Raw genomic sequence first — 23,782 nt, forward strand, 5'->3', positions numbered from 1 at the left:
CGTTTGCGGACCGTTAATACGTTGGGCCGTTTTCATGTAAAAAAACGCGTTGGGCTGTTTTCATAGAGTTATCAAATATGGCCTATTAACGGCCCGTCATGGTCCACGAATAGTACGGCCCATGATTGGCGAAATGATGATACGCCCCGTAGAAGCCCCATGGATCCTACGGCCCGTATGAGGCCCATGGATAGTACGACCCATAGAAGGCTCATGGATCATACGGCCTGTAGAAGGCCCATGGACCCTACGGCCCATAGAAGGCCCATTGATCCCTAAGGCACGTATAGAAGGCCGATGGATCCTACGACCCGTATAGAAGGCCAATGGTCCTACGGCCGAATGAAGGCCCATGGATCATACGGCCTGCAGGAGGCCCATGGTTACAACAGTCTGTGTGTTGCCATGATTATTTTGGCCTAGTTACCAAAAATAGGCTACTGTGGCCACTAGAAAAACATAGAAAAAGAACTGCAGTGACTACAAGCAAACAACTAAACAAGACAATAAGGAAATAAATAAGCAAGCAATTAAGGCTAGCCTATTACTGCTATTACACACATTACATCCACTGAGCATCAAAGTTCGCCACCAGTGCAAATATAGGGAACAAAGCAACATATTACATACACTGGCCGTCAAAATTGGCCACCAGTGCAAATAAACGCGGCAGCAAAACAAGAGCATAACTGAAACAACTTCAGAAGAGCTCAAGAAACGTTATCCTGGGTATCCACCATGCTGGCAATAAGCTTAGCAAGCTGATTAGCTTTGTCATGTTTAACGCTAAAATCCTCCAATGCTTGCTGTTGCACCAGAAAGTATGCATCTGAATGCTCCAGGGACTTCCGCCGGCCTTCCGCTTCTTGTCGCAGCACAACTGATCGATGTCTTTCAGCTTTTGTTGAGACTCAAGAAACCAAACTGATTCAGATAGTGAGTTTGCATAGCTTGTGCAAGCGGTATCGGCCAGTAACTCGAACACTAAACCAAGACAGGACTTTGGGGTTGTCTCGCTGTCTTCAAGATAGTCTTCCTTAGCTGTTTTATCAGCTTTGTTGGAGACCAACAAGGATGTGTCACTATCCTGAACCTTATTTGCATTAATTACTTTACCATTGCTTAATAAGGCACTCTTCCCCAATATTCTGTTAGCATTCTAAAAGAAGAAACAAGCAGACACATAACAAGTTTAGCATGTACTAGTATATGAAACTCATTTCAGTGAACCAGTTCATTAGTAAGGTGGACAGGATTAAACTACCAAGTCTTCTATTGCCAAGTACTAGTACATAATAAAAGCATCAAACAAACATATATTTATGTCCTATGGTCACTGCATTGTCTTGCCAAATCAAAATAGAAACACGGTTCAAATCGTATCAGTTCAAGACAAAGCATCAGTGAAAGAATACAAAGCATGGGAAACTACATGGCACAACAAGATTTCAGATGGGTACCACGGGTCTACATGTACAACAACACTATTGGCTCTTTTGTGATGCTAGTAATGTGCATGATATGAAAGTCAACTGTATACACAATTGAAATTGAAATCAAAAGAGCTATTGATAAGAGCAAACCTGTTAAAGAAACATGCATGAACATACCTGCTGTGCCATTGGAGTTTCGATTGGATCCTTCAATTTAAAAATAAGTTTGTATCAGTAAATACAGTGATACAAGAGCAAACCAATCATAGTTAAAAAAGGTGCGCCTAAGCGAGCGCTTAAGCGCGCCTAGGCTCTAGGCGTTGGCAAAACGCATTGCACATAACTACGCTTAATCTGTGCATAACTGCGCATAAGCATGCACTTTGGTCAGTAAAGTGCAAGGCGGTGGCAAAACGCACAATTAATGCTTAGCGCTTTTTTGAACTATGATAACAATGGAATCTTAAATTAGAACAGTTGTGCTTTAGGTTTAGGCACTTGTTCTACATGAACAGAGTACAATAAGATGCAAGAATATAATACTTAAAAATAGAAAATGAGCTCATAGACCTTACCACATTCTTGGTTCGGGACCAGTATAGAACAAGGCGTTCCAAGTCATCGTCCAGTAAATGTCTCTCAGGAGAACGTAAGGGAATTTGATGAGTTTCTTTGCCGGTGAAGTACGTCTTCTTCAGGTAATTCCGATACTGCCACCAAGCATTCTTGAAGATAGCAGAGGTATTAGCACAGGTTACCTCATCCTGAGTTTCCAAATCGGTCCTTCTCTATAGAGAAAAATGGGAAAATTTGCTATATTATAACCATCATGGAGGTAGGATGTATGGGACGAAGCAAAGTAATTGCCATGAATAACATTACTTACACATAACTCCTGGACAAACACCTACAACTGTCATTTTCCTTCATCTTCAGTATAATATTTCCAAGATGCGAAGATACGCACATTCAATTTAACAACATCAAATGCGATAGATGCTAAACTACGACTGGCTGGTTGTGCTTCCTCCACAGGAATAGGCGTACTAACTGGTGGAGTTGGGGTTCACCGTGATAGTACCAGCCCTTTGGGCACTGGAGCTGCCTTACTAACTGCTCTTGTTTGGGAGCTCTGTGGTGGAGATGGTGCTGTGTCAGCAGGAACTCGATTACTATCGGCTGGGGTGGGGGTTAGATTGGGTGAAGCTGGTTCTCTGTCCATCGCAGTAGGGGTACAATCTGCGAGAGTTTGGGTTATGTGTGGTAGGGCTGGTTCTTGTGCATGTACAACCGGGGTGCTATCTCCACCAAGAGGTAGCACTGTTTTATTTGAAGACCGTGTTTTTATTCCGCTAGATACTAGCATCACCCGCTCTAATTCAAATGGTTGTTAAATAGGAAACATAGTTGAATGTACAGACATTGTATGAGAGACAGATGCAATAGATAGTGTGGAAAAAAGAGGGCATGAAATAGTTGACATGTATATTGTTTAATTAAAACGGATAGCATGACATAATTTCACGTATATGATGTCTATCTAAACTGGATAGCATAGCATAACATAATTCAAAGATATGGTGAATAACTAAACAGGATCGCATGACATAATTCACCTACATGTTATCTAAGTAATCAGGATCGCATCATTTAATTCACATATGTGATTTATATGCTAAACAGAGGGCATTCGATATGATGTCTGAACTAAGAACATGGTGTTGAATATTGTGTATATGATGTCTAAACTATGCAATGCAAGACACTGTGCGCATGATATGAGCAGTATAACCGTGCCAAGTTAGAGCATACACCTTAGTAGGGGAATAGGGCTGGTCATCTGTCTCTGAATCCATCTCTGAGGAGCTATCGGGACCCAACAAGAGATCTGCTTTGACAGGTAGCACTGTCTGCTCTGAAGGCCTTGTTTTCACTCCAGATTTTTCCATCTCCCACCCAAATGGCTGATTCACAGGAAGAGTAGTTTAATGTACAAACATTGTCGACAAATGGAAATGTAATGAAGAAAAGGATGGGCAAGATATCATTCAAATATATGATGCCTGGTTAAACAGGATGGCATTGCAATTTCACATATATTATGGCTGGCTAAAAGACATGAGACTGCATAATTCCCATATATGATATAGAAACTAAACATGTGGCATTACAAAACATGTCTAAACTAAGAAGATGACATATATGATGTCAAAAGTAGGCACTGCAAGGCAACATATGCATGATATGACTAACATCATTATGCCAGGGTAGAGTAAACACCTTGGGGGGTAAATAGGAGTGGTCAGCGGCGTCTGAATCCGCCTCAGAACAGATATCTTCCTCTGGATTACAATCTGGAGAGGGGTGGGGAGGGTTTGCCATTGAACCCACCATGGAGCAATGTCTGCATGACATTGTGTTGCCGAGCAAAACTCTTCTCTTTTTCTCTACATGTTCAACATGACTGTGTACAATATCTGACATGCATACGAAAAAATATGGTGAGATTATGTAAGGAGAGCATTCAGAAATTTAGAGTGATGGTAACAACCAGTGGATGGATCCAAAAATAATGATAGCAGGCTGATGATTGCTTTGAATTAATAAAAAGATAGATGATGATTGCTTTACTATTTTTTTCCCACCCAAGATGAACAACATAAGCATACACTAGGTGAACCAGATATTAGACAGACATACTATTCATTGCTGCCTCGATATGTGCCCCACAAATAATTTAGAACTCAAGTTTGAACATGAATTTGGACCTGACTTGGGAGTCCAAGAGCTGAACAGGACGATAAAGTAGAAGGTAAGTTTAAGCAATGCATAACATAAGCAGAAACAAAAGAGTGCGACCTCTCTTGTGGACCCGTGTACTCCTCAGGTTCATCTGCTGAGCCGATGATGGTGATGCCGTTGGGGTGGGTGCCGGCGGCAGGGAAGGAGATCTGAGGCAGCGAAAGATGGTCAGGAGTCGTGATGTCTGGTTTGGTGGATGCTTCTGTCGATGGAGCAGCTCGGGTGAGGTGGACGACGTCGCGGCAGGAGCAGGACAAACCACACAAAGTTCTCTTTGACACGTACCTATAACTGAAGTAATTCTGTAAGGGCTCATTTGGCTTGCATGATTCTTAAAATGCAGGGATAGGAAAAACACCGGAATAGGATATCAAAATGCACATGGTAAACAGAGCATTTGTAAACACAGGATTTCTATCAACTTGGGTGTTTGGTTTACAGAAATTGGAAGAGCAGAGGAATGCAAAGAAACATGGCCAAAATAAAGAGAAACCATATGAAAGTGTGTACAATTAGAATGTTATTCTGGCACTAATGCACTTGGTCTTGTTTTCATGCATAGAATTTTGAAAAGTAGGTCCAGGTGGATGTTTTGCTTCATTCCTTTCAAAAAAATGCATGAATAATTGAATAGTAGAGTGCCATTGGAAAATTCCCTATTGCTATGTTTTTCCGTTGAACCAAAATAGCCCTAATGGATCGACGTGAATGTATAGTAATAAGTGATGCAACAAGTGTACAACCTCTTTGTCGTAGCCGTGTCGACCTCAGCATCATTGGGTTGGTCGCTGAAGCAGTTGAGGCAAAGGTGGCTGTCAGAGGTGTGGAGGAAGATCTAAGGAATCCGTAGACAACGTCCAGGGCACTGCTCTATTGTGATGGATCGTTTTGTCATTGGAGCAGCTCCGGTGAGCCGTAAGACGTCAAGGCTGAAGCAGAATAAGGCAGACATCGTCAATCTCAAGTGGGATTCTAATAGCATCTCCAATAGATGATGTAAAATGGATGTAAAATTAACATCACCAAAAACCACCTGACTACAACAGATGAGGTAAAAACTGTTGACTCTGAACTTAACTGTCGAAACTGAAATTAACTGTGGAATCTGAATGCTACTGTCAAAACTGAACGCAATGGTAGCAAAGAGGCACTTGACATGTAGTTTAGGGAGGGCCTGCAGTTCATCTTCAACCTGCACCCCCTTGAGCCGCCAGCTACCACCGGCCGAACCGCCGGCCCCAGCATCGCCTCGCGGCCTCGAAACAACTCGCCCCCACCCTGAACCCTAATATAGATAGTGGGGTACCTCTCCCGCGAGCCCCCGTCCCTGCTGCGGGTGGTTCTTCCTTAACTCCGGCGAGCCCCCCCAACCCCTAAAAATCGACTGACCCAAAAGTCAATTCAGTCGACTGAAGTGTGGCTTAATCAGAGCAGAGCAGCAGCACGAGCGAGGGGGAGAGCAGCAGCAGCAGCTGGGCGAGTGAGCGATCGAGCGAGAGCCCGAGCAGCAGCAGGAGCGCGAGCGAGCGAGCGAGAGCCGGAGCAGCAGCAGCAGATCCGGCTGGTATGGACGCCGCCGCCGAAGGGGCCTCGCACTGGGGGAGAGCCACCATGGAGATGTCGCCCGTGGCGCCGGCTTCAAGGTAGCCGCTCCATGGGGGTGCGGGATGGAGCACCGTCGGTGCCGGGAGGTCGAGTTAAGGAGAAGGTGCGATGCGATGAGTGTACAACCTCTTTGGTGGCACCGAGTAGGCCTTGGCTTCGTCCGAGGAGTCGGCGAGGATGCTGCGGTTCCGGTGGAGCAGGTTAAGGCGGCGCTGTGGGGATGGAGCAGCCGCGATAGACGAGGCGATCATCGAAGCAGCTCCTTGGAGGTGGAGGATGGGGCGGCTGAACCGGCGGTACGACGAGATGGACGACGGATCCTCATCCAGGGAGGTGGACGAGGGACGTCGAGCTGTTGCGGTGGACGACGTCGTTGGGGAAGAGGCTCTGGCTAGGCAGCGGTGACGTGGCGGATGGAGGAGGGTGGGGTTTCGCGGCTGGAGCGGAGAGGCTATGGCGGCCTGGGATTTCGAATGGCGAAAAGAGGGCGATGGGAGGGGGTGAAGCATGACTTAGGGACGCGCTTGTCCAAAATGTAGGGTGTGTTACAAAAGTACCCCCCACCAATTTGAACTAGCGGCCCTTTCAGCTCAGTGTTAGAAGGGGGATTTTGCGTGTCGGGATTTGGCAGCTGGAGGGAGTTTTCGCGCGCGTTGTAATTTCGGGATAGCAAGGCGCGGGTTGTGAAGGCGCCAGTTTTGGGAGCACGATATCTGAATTTTCGGGATATAACAAGACACGGGTTGAATTTTAGGGACAAGCCTAACATGTAGTAATATTGTACTTCTAGGTACCAAATCAATTCGCACTTCCCTCAACCAAAAAGAAAACGAAAAAAATAAAACTATTCACATCACACAAAGAGAGAGTCTTGCCCCGTTTTACTATACAAATGCTATTCAAAGCTACTCCCTCATTCCATCTATATAAGGCCTAATGCGTTTTTCAATGCTAACTTTGACCAAATATTAGAGCAATGATATATGACATGCAACTCACACAAAGCACACCGTTAACTTCGACTGTGAAAGGTTCTTTCAATGATATAATTTTCACATTGTGCATGTCATGTACTATTAATCTGGTCAATAGTCAAAGGCGGTCTTAAAAATCTCATTACGCCCTATATAGATGGAAGGAGGGAGTATGAATCCATGTTATGTCCGATTAATTTTTTTCGCTTGCTGTATAATGCATGTAACCTACTCATACCAACATTTTAGTGCATTCCAAATGTCTATACTACCGTTGCAATTCGAACTAAATTTGAATTTGTTTCTCTATTTCAATAAGAATCTACAATCATGATTGTTGCCAACTTCAACCATCATTCGTGTATTACCTTAATAACACACCACATGATTACTATAGAGATAGATATGAACTATGTGTACTACATGAACTCGAATTCTATTTTTTGAATACACTTGATGTTGATTCCAAATAATAGTACATTTGATGTACTAACTATATATTCATAATCTAAACCATGTTCCATATGTACACCGTGTTTATCACACAAAGTATAGTGCCCCGCCCCCTACATTATGACAAGTATTTAGACCTGAGTTGCAAAAGCCGCACATTAGCCGAAATTATAATCAATGTTCTACATTATGATATCTTCTTCAAGTATCCGTATCCACCTTTTTATAATGAATTATGATCTTTGTTCGTCTTTTACACCTTCACGATCCTGTTCTATTTGTAGCTAGCTAGCGCTAACTTTCTATCGTGCATGCACACGCCCGCCCCCCTCAAACACCCTTAGCGTCCCCTCCATCGCGCACGTTCATTATTTCTGTTTAGGTCGTCCACCAGCGGTGTGTGTAGGCCCCCGGCTCCTTCTTTCCGGCACACACCGGTCGATATACCTCTCTAGCCAAGTGTGCCTACAACAAACACATATATACTTCCCCTCTTCTCTTCTCACCGTCCATGCCCCCATATGTCCAATACGATTCCACGCAGGTGCACACTCCCGCCCCTCTTTTCATTAATCACATGCTCGCACAGTCCTCCCCCCTCGACATGGTAGGCCTCTCGCACCACCTCCTAGCCACACCCTCTTCCCTTGTCTGCCTCTCCGGACCTTATTTTCTTCCAACACATGCAGGCGTGTATATGAACTGATCTCCCTACATATAGCCAGGTCGACTATAATTCGTTTTCACCAAGCACCGATACACTTACCTCGCTAGTTATGTCTCTCCTTTTCTCGGACACACGACGGTTGATCTTCCTATGTAGTTACGCATGCTTACCACAACCATATCTTCTCCCCTCATCATCCTTGAATACCTCCCGACCCGTCCCTCACACGCACGTGCATAGATAGGCAGACATCCCCCGCCCTCTCTTATTGATATTGCACTCATACCCTCCGTTTGTCTAGCAGGCCTCTCCCACCATTTGTGAGATGCCACTCCACCACCAACCCTCCGACGCTCTACCTTTGTCTTTTTCCAAACCTTATTCCGCTGCTACACATATCCATGGATGTCGATCGATCTCCCTCAATACATAGCTAGGTCTCTCTCCTTCCCCACACATATACTAGTCGACCGGTCTCTACCCCCCCCCCACACACACCGATAGTCGAACGTTGTAGGTAGGTATCCATGCCACGGAGAAGAACTGCACCTCTGCCCTCTCAAATTCCAGTAGGCCAATCGCCCTATATCTTTGACGTGGGAAAACACAAATTCGATGGCACTCTTTATCGATTGCGCAGCCACACACTTCATCCCTGTTTTCAATTTTATCAATATCTCACGTCCATGACTCCATTTCACACACATTGCATATGTTACGTTTTTCTGATTGAGATATCATCAACATATTGCCTCTGTTTCGCACAAACCATCTCTCTCACACCCACCCACATACGTACGTGCACCTAAAGAAGAATTGCACGCAGGACGCACGTACTCACGTCTCGTTCCCGGCAACACCCGCGCAGGTACATGGTGGAGTTTGTTTCTGTATGAAAAGGCATCCCACGTGATAATTTGACGCGTGTAGAGGTTGTTTACTCGAAGGAGGGTCGGGTACCACGCCTAGAATATAAAACGATTGCCGTGGGGAAAATAGAAAAATGGGTTTGTCTCTCATGAGTCTCGTCACACAATCTCACACAAGGCCGCCGTGGCCTCTCTCTCAGCGTTGGTCAGTGATCCGGCCGCATCCCGTCCGCCTGCGAAAAGGGAGGATGTGCATCGTCTCTCCATTCGACGGTGTTGAGGCAGCTCGTCCCGATCTGCGGTACCCGCCGTTCTCTGTGACCAAGCTCCCGTGCAGTAGAGCCTTCGCCACTTGCTCGCTGCCGCAGTATGGGCAGATCCTAGCCGCCGGCGCCCTCCTAGTAACATCCCGACGACCCTCAGGTACAGCTTCCTCCAGCCTTGCTCCACTGCCTATCTTCCCACGTTGCTGCATGTGGATCTTCTTTAGTTGTTTGCTTAAATCGTATCTTGGCCGGCGTACTTTCCATCTTGCAATCTCGTCCTCAAACCATTTTTGATAAACCACCATGTGCTATCTTTCCCTTTTTACATGGAACATGCTTCTTTTTTGTCGGTGTATGTGTCTTCAACTCGTGTTATTGGGCAGTAATTGTTTCCTTTCAACCTCCTTTTGCAAACAGGGCTATCCATTTTCACCTCGTTGCTATTGCGACCTTTTGGTCAACTGCACAAATCACTTTTCTGAAGAGTGTTTTGTGCAGTTCCGCCAAAATGTCACATGGGCAACGTTTTTACATTTCTGTGGGACTGCGGAAAGGGAGATTGGTTTTGCTATCCTCCTCATCCAACTCCGTGCCTAATCTTCTCCAACAAGAAGTTCGTCCTAAAGAGAGATCGTAGAGGTGATCGACTTCTATTTATGTGTGTTATGTTTCATCATCTAGTTCCACTATTATTGTAATCACACTGACTGGATATCTTTGCAAACAGGAATGGTCCGCGCAATTTTAGTGGAGCTGCACAAAATGATCGGATTGTGGTGTCCTTCATACACCTATTTTTTGGCTACAGAGCTGGGTGAAACTAGCTGCCAAGCAATGAACACTGTGCCAAGGAAATGGAGCCATGCCTACGAACAACATTCATCAATTATATTTTTTTCTTTATTTGTACACCTTCTCACAACTTTGTCTTCAGTTGTGATGTGAATATTGGCGCTGATCTGCGAACCATTGAGATGCATTAGCCATGGTAGTTTCATTTGTATTTGATGGAATGTTGTAACGAGATAATCTCGAGGCAAGACACATGAATCCTAAGTTGAAACCTTTTTTTCCTGCGGGAACCAGAGTTGAAACCTTCATAGCATCACAGTACAATTTCATCAAAATTATGCGTACATATAAACAAATCCTGAAGGATTGATAGCAATGCCAGAAACAATTCAACTTCGTTTCGCCGACATGTTGGACATCCTTAATCCGGCTCCACCTACCATGCAGCAATATTGAGTGCACAACACAACTTCAGGGAAAGATTCACCCCGGTCATTGCGCCGTAGTAATGACTAGTGAGCAGTCAAATCATAGAGCCCCACCTTCGCCATAGTAAGTTGCTCGGACGAAGCAACCATCATTTCTCTGTTCCTTGAATCCGCTGGTACTCCCATATTCCCACAGTAATAAGTTGCTCGGGTGAATCAACCATCACTATATCCACTCACGTGTGATGACCACAGGAGCTATCCATTCAGATTGCATGTTAAAAATAATAAAGGTCGATAACTAATGTGGCAAACTTTCAAAAAAAAAACTAATGCGGCACATCGGGCCAACGCGGCCAGATCGCATTTTGCACAAGAAATTACACACCATGTTTCGTTGACATGTGGTCCCGTTCCAACATATCAGTGAGATGACGGTGAGTAGTAGGAGTATTTCCGAACCGATGTGTAGGCCGGGGCTCCCCTTCGTGAACCGTGGCAAACTGGCAACCGTCCACCGACTCTTCGCCTTTCCCTCTCGATTTGGAACTGCTGTCGCACGCTCTTCCTATCCCTCGTCCATTTTCCTTCAGCCCTTCACGCTTTTCTTCTGCCATTGTTTGATCGTCTTCTCCATGGAGGGAACAAGACGGAAATGACCCCATTATTCTTGCCCTGATCTGAAAGATGACGTGGTGGAGGAACTCATTGATCGGTGCGACGTCATCACCTCGGCTAGCATGGCAGGTTCATTCAAACCCATTCTTGACTCAACTAATAACATCATTACAAGGAACCCAAGAGTCAAGGAACGGTTTGATCTCCCCTATCTTCTTCGCCGTGATCCCGATGACTGGCGCCATCACGACGGAGGCCTCGCCCTGTGCAAGTTGATGCCGCTTGATAATGATACCTATGAAGTTAAGATGCCATCACTTGAGGGCAAGGCTTGGGCAGGCGCAAATGGAGATTGGGTTGTTTACATTGGGTCCAACTGCGAGTGGGAACTTGTGAATGTGTATACTCGTGACCGGGTTCCACTTCCAAAAATCTCAGCAGACTGCCCATAGGTTGAGCACACCGGTATTGTACGCACTTTCAAATACAATCATGGTGACTGTCTTCTACGGAAGATAGCAATTTCTCAAGTTCCCACCCGTTCTTGGAATTGTAACAACTATGAAGTTGTTTCTATCTTCGACAAGCTTGTTGTTGTCATTGCTGGTTTGAACCGATGGACATTGCTCAAAAATCAGTTTATGTACACGCATGAGTACTATGATGCAATTCAATATGAGGGCCTTGTGTTTGCTGCCACCACTCATGGCACTGTTTTTGCATGGAATCGTTATGATTTTGGTACGTTTGTCTTCCACCGTAATTATAATTGTTTCATCCACATGCATGCGGGTTAGCAAGTTTCCCTTTACTAATTAACCTTCTTCTTGTGTTTCCAAGGTCCTGTGAACATTCCACCACCTATACTTGAAAATTTTTATAACCAAGGGGGAGATGACGATGGTGATGATCATGAGCATGAGGACGAGCAGCGCCCATATACTCGTTGGCGCCTGGCAACTAATTCCGATGGATCACCTCTTCTCGTGTGTATACAGCCCACTGATGATGTTACTGCTAAGGAAGCAGGTGTAGTCTCCCATGGTCGCACTCTCCGGACCTATTCCAACACCCGTTGCATGGTATTCAGGATGGATACTAGTGTGCTAGCGCCAACACCTTCTCCCTGGTACAGAATTGATAGTCTTGGAGAAAACTCGCTCTTCCTTGGACAAAACTATCTGATGATGGTGAAAGGCGACCCAACCGCTGTTGACACAACGTTACTAGCACCATTTATGAGAAGCAACTGTGTCTATACCTCGGACATTAGCATGGTTCCCTACCCTGGTACTGATACAGTAGGCCGCTTCAGCCTGGATGATCAGTCCTGCGTTGGTCTCGAGATCGACAATAGGTGCCCCGTCCTAGAGAATCACTTGCGGTTCAAAGCAAGCGTTTCCAACGCCGAGGAATGGTTGAGTTGAAGTTCATTTCATTGCTTGTTATTTGTTGTGTGGTGAAAACTTTAGTATTTATAAAGTATCCTCGTTGTCGATGTGGGTTGATGACCTGTTGTATGTAATAAAATGATATGCCTGTGATAAACTTACTAAATATATGAATGGCTTTCGAGTTGCTTCTGTGAGTGAGTGGTGCGACGAGGCAAAAAACTATTTTCCGAATACATAATTGTACGTGCATTGCAACAGGTTATCGGATGAGGCCAATCAACAATAGTAGTACACTGTTTGTACTAGCTTCACATGCTTCGCGCGTCGTGCGGGTGTTTTTACTATAGCCATATTGTACTACGTAACCAGCACCTCGAATCCTCGATACTAGTACTATATAGTAAGTAGTAGGAGTAGTAGGGTGGCATGGGCCAGAACAAGCATTCAAGTCCAGGAGTACGACACACACCACCAGCACGACTTCCATCTGACACCATATTTCTTGGAGTCCGTGCTAGAGCAATCTCTTCAACCTCATCATTTCTCTAACTCGGCCATCACGCGGCGGGCGAGGTGGGGGTTTGCTGATAGTCGGTTTTCTCAACCGCGGTCCCACTTGTAAGGCCAACTCCAACGCTCTATCAATATATGGATGTACTCTTCTTCCCAATACAAAAACTTGCATCCATTCTACTCCCTCCGTTCTACTACCTCCGTCCTGGTTTATAGGTCCCCATTGTAGTTTGTGTCAAATTTTGACTAAAGATTTTACTAACAAAATGTTAATGCATGTCAAGAAAAATTATCTCATTGGATTCGTATTTGAACATAGTTTTCAAAAATATAATGTTTGGTGACATGCGTAAACATTTTGTTAGTTTAATCTATGGTCAAAATTTGGCACGAAATATAATGAGGACCAATAAACCCGGACGGAGGTAGTATTTGTCAAAATATATATGTATCTAGACATGTTTTAGTACATAGGCACATCCATTTTTGGACATATGGAAGTCAAGTATTTTGGAACGGAGGGAGTACACAATAAAATTTTTAAGTTAGCACAACTAGTCTAATCCGAGAGCACAACCGAAGATTTGGTCGGGTTCTTCCTCCTTTTGCCGACACGTGGGACATCCAGCATCCAGGTTGTGTCATGAAAGAAAATAGAGTGGTAGTTGATAAGTTGAAGCCACGAGATGTGCATCTTGGGTTAAACTGTAAATAGAATCTTACTACTCTTGAGTAACTCCAAAAGCGACCATCAAAGATCTTTCTTGGATTTGTTTTTCATCACCAGCACGTCGAGGTGAAAGATGTGCAGGTTCAGTGGGTCCTCTTGCGTTTTCACTGACATGTGGGGCCGCATGTGAGAAAACAGACGATGGGCTCCGTGCGTCCGCTGGCTGGCTGAGAAGAGAGATAGAGGAGGGCTGAGCACAGACTGTAGGAAATTTGTTCTACGTAACCAGCACCTTGATATTCGCGTGTGGTTGTTTATAGAATAAAAAAGGAGGTACCTCTACTTATGTTACTCCCACTATGCCTAGCCTAAGGTTAGTAGGTGACCTTGCGCTTGGCTCTTCGCCTCTTCCGAAAGTCGATGGTTCTACAGTAGTGCTTCTGGCAATCTAACACCAAATGAACTGCCGCATGTCCACCGCTTGTAAGCAAAAGTTTCTCCTCTGCTGCGAGCCACCGCGCACGCGTTGGCGAGGGAGAAGGCGTAATCAAGCTTCTCGTCATTCTGCGAGTTGACGGGACACATCAAAGTTATTTACTAGTAGTACATACTCTCTCCAAAAAAGGGCTGACCATGTCATTGCTACCATCCCGTGCTCCGTCATTCAGTACATGCACTATTCACGTGCCATTCACGTGCCATCGAGGACAAAAAATATTGTGTAGGTGCCATCGAAGTCCACGACTCACTTACGGAAAAGGGTTTCCCCCCGCACGACTCACTTACGCACTGCTTATCTGATTATCTCCATTTTCTTGCATGACACGTGCACCTTGATGCTAGATGTCTTGCATGTTGGGAAAAGGATGAACAACGCTCACGTAAAAGAAAAGAGTTGAAGAGCATAGATTCCTGACGACCGAGGAGGAGCAAGTAACCTCATGGTGGAGCGTCTGCAAGGAACCTTGCGCGTTTTCCCCTTTTTTTTGCCGCCTGCCCACCTATAAACAACTAAAAGAACATGAACTTTTCGCTAACCACTAGAAACGGTACATCAGGATGCTAAGTTGAAGATGTTTTATACTCCCTCCGTTTCCAAATATAAGTCTTTTTAGATATTTCAATAAGGGACTACATACAAAACAAAATGAGTGAATCTACACTCTAAAATATGTATACAAGCCAACGCACTAACTCCATCCGATCCAACTCATGCACATACGCACACAACATGGAGCACACAACGCACGTACACAAGACGTGCATGCACACACGCTCGGCCGCAGAATGCACGTGAATAACAGATGCATGCACACACACTCGGCTGCATGGTCGCGTGCGCCATCCGCGGCGACGTCCGGTTCGTCGTGCTATGGCGAAGCTCGCACGCAACAGCGCATACGCATCTCTTGCAACACCTCTTTGCCATCGTTGCTCAACTACTAGTCGGAGACGAAGACGACCGCAACCTTGGCCTTCGAGCTAGCACCGATTGAAAAACACGCACGCTGCACGCACACGAGCACATACATAGTGCCCACGACGTGGTGGTGGTGCGTCCCCAGTCGCCTCTACTCCTTCTGCGCACATTTTCTATCAAGGCGACTGCATGCGATGATGTGGGTGAGATCTTCTAGGACTCAGATGATGACGAGGAAAATTATGAGACACAAGGTGACGTACACCGTCAAGGTCCACGGTCAAGGGGGTGCTAGCAAGTGCTTAGATGTGCTTGGAGCAAGTACAATAGAGCTGAGTCAGCGGGCTATAAGGAATAAATAGTAGTATATTTCTGCTTAGTTGGAGGAAAGAGAAGAGGAGAGAGAAGGTAAGCGGGCTCTTCGTGAAGAGCCAGCTCTAGCACGTGCTCCTAGGCACTTTATACATGTTGACTATAAGATGGGATGTAGGCTTATAGCCAGCAGCTGGCTATACTATTAGTGCTCTTTAGATGAGGTGCTAAGTGCATTAAATGGCTTAATAACTCAAGTGTTCAATGCATAGGTGCTTGTTTATTGGTGCCACATCATATTTTATGCCTACGTGGCAGGCTTAGCAGCTATACATGGTGGAGCACTGGGAGAGGCCAAGGCTGGTCATAGTGGGGAGTAACTTGTACTATAACATATAACTATGTTACTATAAACATCTCTATAAACCGGAAAGGAGGGAGTAGTAACATAGACTAGTGTCATATGCAGAGTATGGGAGCACATGATATTTCCCCGTCCGTACCGATTCCAAGTTGGCTTCTCACCTTCTTGGCCCAACAAAAACCCCTCCCCCCTCTTGCGCGCGCTTCCCGCCCGGCGCCAGCTGAGCCCGCCGCTCCACATTGATGGCAAGTCAGGGCGACGCGACCTCTCACTGCTTCCACCGTTGAAGTGGCGCGCCGACCAAGGGCATCGCCCGCTGCACGCCCGGCATTTCAGACTACACAGTGGATAGTAACTTTTAGAGAAAGTACTATAATTAGATGACATAAGCAGGCTATAAGGATTTAAATATAGTATTTGTGCTTAGTTGAAGGAGAGAGAAGATGAGAGAGAAGAGAAGCGGATTGTAAACGTGTAGCCGGTTGTACTCCAACATCCTCTACTTTGTGAGACAAAAGATGGGGCCATTATTAATGATATTGTATTTATACTAAAGGGACTAACAGACGCCTTAATTACTACATTTTTTTGAGACAAACCTTGGTGGGGCTATTGTTGACTTTTTTTGAGCTATTATTGACTTGGACGTGGGGTTTGGGGGCCAAAGGCCTACTATTATACTCCGACCTGACATGCTCTACCCTAGCAGCCGCTGTATCATATGGTTTCGCACCGTTCCAGATCTTAGCGCCGCCATGCAATTCTTCTCCAGCCCTCCTTCCGGCGTGCACCGCGAGAAGGGACATCAGTCCTCCGAACCCCGCCTTTCGTGATCCTATACGGGAGAAGGGTGATCAGGTTTTTGGGGAGCACACTCCTGTTACTGCTACCAGCGACGACTTCCTCAACGATAGCGTTCTTCCCGGACCTCGGTAACCTCTTCATCAATGACATGCGTGACAACATCAACCACATCGGTTCTACTCCCGCTGTACAGTATGTGATTCTGTCCTCCTGCTTTAGTCCGCATCATTACTTTGATGTTTGCAATTGTCGTCATGATCTATTTACTGCTGATTCAGATTAAATCTCATACTAAATTGCTCATATATTCAACAATCCAATCCAAAAACCTGATCACAGGAAATTTACTCCGAGTGGTTTTGCTGCACTTTTGAAGCCGCCTACTTTTAAGGAGGTGCAATATAAAAGGTGGCGCACAAGAACAGTATATTGGTTTCAGATCATGTATTGCTATGACGCCACTAAGGGTAAGCCTGAGGGAGATCTTAATCCTACACAGCAGGTAGCTTTTCAGAACATGGATACCCTCTTCAAAGCCGCCCTGCTAAGTGTTCTTGACGATTCCATTGTGGATTCGTATATGTTGTTTGACAGCGGGAAACACATGTGGGCTGCGCTCGAGGCCACGTTTGGGCCCTCGGGCGCTGGCAACAAGTTGTACGTCATGGAGCAATTCTGTGACTACAAGATGACTGATGAGCGCTCTGTTGTTTAGCAGACTCATGAGATACAATCACTCTCTAAGGAACTTGAGTACTTTAAGTGTGTGTTGCCGGACAAATTTGTTGCTGGGACCATCATTGCCAAGCTTCCACCTTCGTGGAACGATTTTGCTACTTCTCTGAAAAACAAGAGACATGAGTTTTCTATTTTGGATCTCATTAGCACTCTTGATTTTGAGGAGAAGGCGAGAGCAAAAGACACACGTGCTTGGGTCGCCGAGGGAGCTTCTAGTGCCCACATAGTACACAAGAAGAACTTCCAGCCCAACCAGCACCAAAACAATAAGAACAAATCTCAGGGGAAAGGCAAGTTTGATGCAAAGAACAAGCCGTCACATTCTACCATCTTCAAGTAGAATTCTCATAATGTGAAGGGATACAAACTTCAATTTTGGTAGCACTCACAAAATTTATATGGTTGCATCTACCTGCTGTCAGCTAACCTCATGGTGCTCCAAGTATTCCTACATTCGTAACTAGGTACAGTGACCACTGCAAGATGAAATTAGCTTATTCGTACGTTGACTTGCTGAATGCAGTGCGGAACGATCTTGTCATGTGTGGAGGAGCAAACAAGCAGTGCAGCCGAAGGTGGAAATCAACCAAGGACTTATGAAATTGTATGTAATCTTCCTCAGGCAGGTCAGTATCCCCTTCGTCCAGATGATCGTGTTTTGTCATGTCGAGCTATTGATATGTGCTACTATTTTGCAACACCGTTATGTATAGCTACTGTTTTCCTATCTTTTCAGATTCAGGACAATGAATATGATATCAGGGGAACTACACAATATGGACCCATGTTGAGTCATCTCTATTGCCTCATGTGTTTGCTGCAAATGTGTCAGCATCAATTGCAAGATGAGGCAGCTAGCAAGCTGTGGAGTTGCCAACATGCTCAAAGTGCTCGCAACATTGAGAAGAAACAAGCATGCCCAGGAAATTAATGTGTGCGCAGGGAGGCCCTTTGCTCAGAGAAGCATCGACCGATTTTCTTTATTTCCACACCTTCTCATAGTTTTGTATATTGGTTATAGTATGGTGAATCATTGAGATGCATAGACATGCTGAACTTTTGTTCTTCTTAATGTTAGTTTAATGTGAGTGTCTGCATCCAGTACCGCATCCTCTAATTTGGTGTATGCACACAGAGAAAATAAATCTCCTTAATTTACTCCATAACCACCCTATTAAATAGGCCTAGTAACAAACCAGGCGCATGCAGTGGCCGGTGGGCACATGCATCCTGCATGCATGGCCATTCATGCAGCAACGCAAAAGAAGAGAACGGTTCTTGGGAAAAAGCGAGTAGTTAGTGCAGCGGGCCTTATAAACACGAACAGCTCGCTCTCTCGCTTCCGTCTCCCCACCCAATCCCCCCCGCTCCCCAATCTTCCTCACTCGTCCAGAAACCCCCGCTCACCTTCTTCCTCACTTGTACAGAAAACGCCTGCTCCTCTTCTTCCACTCCTACAGAAATCCCCAGCCCTCCTTCTTCCCCACTCGCACTGCCACTAGGCTCGTCTCTAGCTACTCTGCTCAAACCCGTGAGCTCGGCGCGATGCCCACAAGGAAAATGGAGTCGGCTGGCCCCAGCGCCAAGAAGACGAGGCTCCCACCAGCGGCGAGGCCGGTTGTAGATCCCGCACCTGGTAGCGCGGGGAGAAGCAGCGAGCTCCCCTCCCACCCGGATCATAGGAACCGGTAGAATCTCCGGTGGACCGCATCAGCGATCTCCCGGATGTCATCCTTGAGGAGATCATCTCGCTTCTCCCCACCAAGGATTACTGCCGCACACAAGTCCTCTCAACTCGATGGTGCCCTCTATGACGCACCGCGCCCCTCAATCTCGACTGTCGTTAGATATCTGTCCTTCCTGAATTTGATCTCATCAGAGCCATCGTCTCTTCTCACCAGCAGGGCCCTGTTCAATGCCTTTGCATCCCGACAAGCTACCTGCTGTCCATACCCGGCAAGGTGGACGCTTGGCTGACATCCCCTGAATTCGGAAAACTCCAGCAGTTTGAGTTCTACCATTACCACGAAAGTTTCATACCACGAACATACCAAGAATTCGTGCCCACACCACCATTGTCCATCTCACGGTTTTCCTCCTCTCTCCACACCACCACCTTCGCGCGGTGCCATCTACCAGACGATCTGGTACAAATGCTTCGACACCCACTGCTAAAAAAACTTTCACTTGTGGTGGTTTATCTGTCGGAGGCCTCACTGCACAGCATCATCCACTCCAGTTGCCCTGCCCTGGAGCGCTTGCTGATTGTTTTGGGAATAGAAATCGGTATCACTTGTCTCCAAATAAAGTCGCCTCACCTTAAAAGCATTGTAATTTGTTTTGAAGGACAACAACTCATCATCGAAGATGCCCCTTCACTTGAAAGGTTGCTCCTTCATAATTTTTATACACCTTTAGAAATAACTGTCATCTCTGCGCCCAAACTGGAGACCTTGGGTGTAATTTGTGACTCGTTTAATAATCACAAGGAGTTGGTGTTTGGCTCCTCACCTTTTCAGGTACCGTATATTATCATCTACACATTTGTAATCATATGCTGCATTTTTCATTTGTGCGCATAAGTTTTATATCATCTTGGAGTACACTTTGGGTACTAATATTATGTTATATGCTCAATGAAGAGTTCGTCCATTGATAGCCTATCAATGCTGCTGAATTCTGTCAAGATTATATATATTAGAATGTATAGTTTTGATCTGGACATAATTATTGGCTTGCTGCGATGCTTTCGATCTCTGGAGAATTTATACATAGAGGTGATGATTTCATGGATATTGTACTAGAATTAACTGTTCAGCTGTCGTTCTTTCGACATACTCTTTTTTCAGACCTTAACTGTTTTCAATCTTCATGTCTACTTAGGCAGAACCACATGGAGAAAACCATATAACCAATCATTGGCGTAATAAGCACAAGGATTTTCTCAGTTCTCATGACATTCGTTTGAGGAGAATAACGATGGGACGATATGCATCCAACCAGGCAAACAGAAGCTTTGTCACATTCTTCCTGTTGAATGCGAGGTTACTATTGTCCATGAGGCTTAATTTTTACAGCAAGAGGTTTCTCACGGACGAACATGTTGAACAGCAAAAAAAGAAGTTTTAGGTGGACAAATGGACTTCTAAACGTGCTCGGCTTCTATTTACAACAAGTTGTAGACATCCTAAAATAAAGTTTTTTGCATAGGATGTTGATTTTATGGATCAGACCGATCCATTTATTTGTGACTGCAAAAAAGAGTGGTTGGGTTAGATGTTACTGTCATGTTCAATCGGGGTTTTGTCTAAAAATTTGATGAACAATTAATCCTTGGGCTTTTTGTACCATTTGTATGCTTGACTTGCATGTTGTTGCCCTCGTACTCCCCTCCACCTGCCACTACACTGCCGCATCTTCCATGGCTGCTGTTCGTTCCCGTCCTAGGCCTTGCCATCGTTCTCCGCCTTGGTTAGCTCGCTGTGCTCGCAGCCGTCTGGTGTTGTCAACATGGTCAAAAACCAAGAGGAATCAGGAGATGACTGTACGTGGAGAGGCTGACAGTAGGGACCACCAGGGTCATTGCATTTCGCAAGCAGGTGCCTCGTTATTACAAGCCAAAACAATACTTCCTCCTAATTGTTTGACAACTAGGTTCCACGCCATTGTCAATGTAGTCAATAAACGAGAAAATTACACAACGAGCAGATAACACCAGGGACCCAGCAGCTCGCCCAGTTGTTTTTCAGTTTCAGAGACGGAGCTCAACTGCGCGCTGTGCGGGGCTGTGGCCCGTCTAGCCCACGCTTACGCTTTTATTAAGCCCATGACGAGACTAGTTGATATTTTTTTATTTCTGAAATTGGCTAGCCCAGTTCTTTTTTCTGGAGAATAACAAAACCGAGGCCTACTTGCTTTTCTCAGCCCTGCTGGGCTGCAAATCTTTCAAGACGAGGAGGGATAAGAAATGGGCTTCCCCAGAAAATGGGCTATAAGTTGTAAGAAATGGGCTGTAAATTTTTAAACCAAAGCCAACCGGCAATTGCATTAAAATATCATTTTTCAGGATTTCTCTACTCTCTACTCTTATAAAAACCAAAGCCAATTGGCAATTACATTAAAATATCATCTTTTCACCCACAAGATAAACTACTCATACAAATGCATCTTCATGTTCCGTGCAACGAACGTGCATCTTGCTAGTTAAGATTCTAAATTTCACTCATTTTTTTGTGGAGAATTGTTTTTTGAATTTATTTTGATATAATTTTTTGAAAACTAGTTTTAACGTGACTCGAAATTTCGTGATTAAAAGAGTTTGGACCCCACCGAAATATGCAAAATTTCGTTGAATTTTTTAGCAGTGCCGAGAATATATGGTCTGTAATGCTAATAAAAAGAATATGGGCTTCAAATATCCTTAATAATTAGCAAATGGGCTATAAATTATTGAAAATAATGGCTAATGGGCTGTATGATGTTTTCCACAGATTTGGAGGCTAACTTCTGGGCCTACTAGGTTGACGATGACGCTGTCCTAAATTTTTTTTGACGTGTACGCAAGGCCTTGTCAACTTAGTCAACACACAGCAGTGACTGTTGGATGTCCATCCAACGGCCGCCGTGCTTCTTCAATCTCTGATCTTCCTGCTCCAGCCTCCCAAACCAGCGCCGGCGGGACTGCCTGCTCCCTCCTCCCGTGGCTGGCTGTGCTGCCGTCAGGCCATCCCTCTAACCACCCACACATCCTGTTATTTTCCGGCGACGTCAGCCTCACCCCGCAGCCGACCAGTCAGCGCTCGTTCTCCCCTCAGTGTGGGCATCCGCTATGGTGGCTTCGCCGGCTCCAGGTGGTTCTCTTCCTGGGCCCCGCCCTCGTCCACCGCTTTTGTGCTCTTGGCGTGGAGATGTCAACATGGTCAACAAACAACAGCCATCAGAAGAGGCTGAAGTAGGGGCCCACACAGGAAAATGCCTCCTTATTACGCGCAAAATAATGATTCCTCCACCTGATAGCTGGGACCCACCGGAAGGGTCTCTGTATTTCGCGAAAAAACGTTCCCCCCGCTGTTAGCTCGGACCCACCGGAAATGCCTACTTATTACGCACAAAAAATGAATACTCCCCCTGCTAGCCGGGACTCACCTTGGTGGGAGGATGTTGTGGGCCTACTAAGTTTACGGGGATGGAGGGCTTTGTCAACTTAGTCAATATGAACGACTCTAGCTCCAGTGACCGTACGATGTCCATCCAACGGCCGTAGTGCTTCTTCAACCTCTCGTCTTCGTGCTCCAGCCGCCCAAAGCAGCGCCGGTCGTGTAGCGTGCTCCTGCCTCTCGTGGCCGGCTGTGATGCCGCGGAGGCCTCACCGCCCCCTACTACTCCCACCGCTAGCCAGGCCATCCCTCTACTCACCCACACCCCCTGTTATTCTGCGGAGACGGCAGCCTCACCCTCGTACTCCTCTTCGTGTCGGCATCCACTATTGCGTATTCCCCGGCTCCGCGTCGTCCCCTTCCTAGGCCTCACCGTCGTCCACCGCTGTGGTGCTCTCGGTGCGGCGTGGTCAATGTGGTCAACGACCGACTTCCATCGGAAGAGTACTGTGCGTGGAGGGGCTGACAGCTGGGTCCATGGCGGCCGCAAGGAAGTGCCTCCTTATTACGCGCAAAATAATTATTCCTCCACCTGACAGTGAGGACCCACCGGACGGGCCACCATATTTCGTGAAAAAACGTTTCCCCCTGACTGCTGGGACCCACCAGCTACATCTTCGCACGCAAGGAAGTGCGTCCGGGCAAAAAAAAACGATTTGCCCCCTTGACTGCTGGGACCCACCAGCTACATCTTCGCACGTAAGGAAGTGCGTCCGGGCAAAAAAAATGATTAGCCCCCCTAACTGCTGGGACCCACCAGCTATATCTTCACACGCAAGGAAGTGCGTCCAGGCAAAAAAAAAACGATTCGCCCTCCTGACTGCTGGGACCCACCAGCTACATCTTCGCAGGCAAGGAAGTGCCTGACAGTCCGGACCCACATGGTCGAAGCGTACGTAGCGTTGTCATTCTGGTCGCGAATGTGTACGTACATACTGGTTGATGTAGAGGCGCGCACGTGTGGTAGTAGAGGCACGCACATGTCGTAGTGGAGGCGCGCACGTAGCATGTACACATACATACAGCGGCGAGGGTGCAAGAAAGAAAATACAGCCACATACGTACATACGGGAAGGGTCTCGAACGCCTATTCGCGCATACGTAAATGGCTGGGTCGGAACGGAGAAACAACATCATCGTCGTGTTCATGGGGAGGCAACGGAATGCGTCGTGTTCATGGGGAGGCAACGAAATGCGTCGTGTTCATCGGGAGGCAACAGAACGCGTGGGAGCAACCCGGCTGGGTCGGAACGGAATGTGTGGCCGTGTTCATCGGGAGGGCTTGGATGGAATAAGCGATGGAAATGAGGCCTGGCGTACCGCACAACGGAGGAAACGGACCTCCTACGTTCGGAACGGGGTCCTGTTGATCGGGAGGGGTATGGCGTACCGCAAAACGGATGAAACGGACCTCCTACGGTCGAAACGGGGGTCCTGTTGATCGGGAGGGGGTGTGGCGTACCACAAAACGGAGGAAATGGACCTCCTACGGTCGAAACGGGGG

This window comes from Triticum dicoccoides, chromosome 4B (genome assembly GCF_002162155.2).
Source record: "Triticum dicoccoides isolate Atlit2015 ecotype Zavitan chromosome 4B, WEW_v2.0, whole genome shotgun sequence".
Classification (NCBI taxonomy): Eukaryota; Viridiplantae; Streptophyta; class Magnoliopsida; order Poales; family Poaceae; genus Triticum; species Triticum dicoccoides.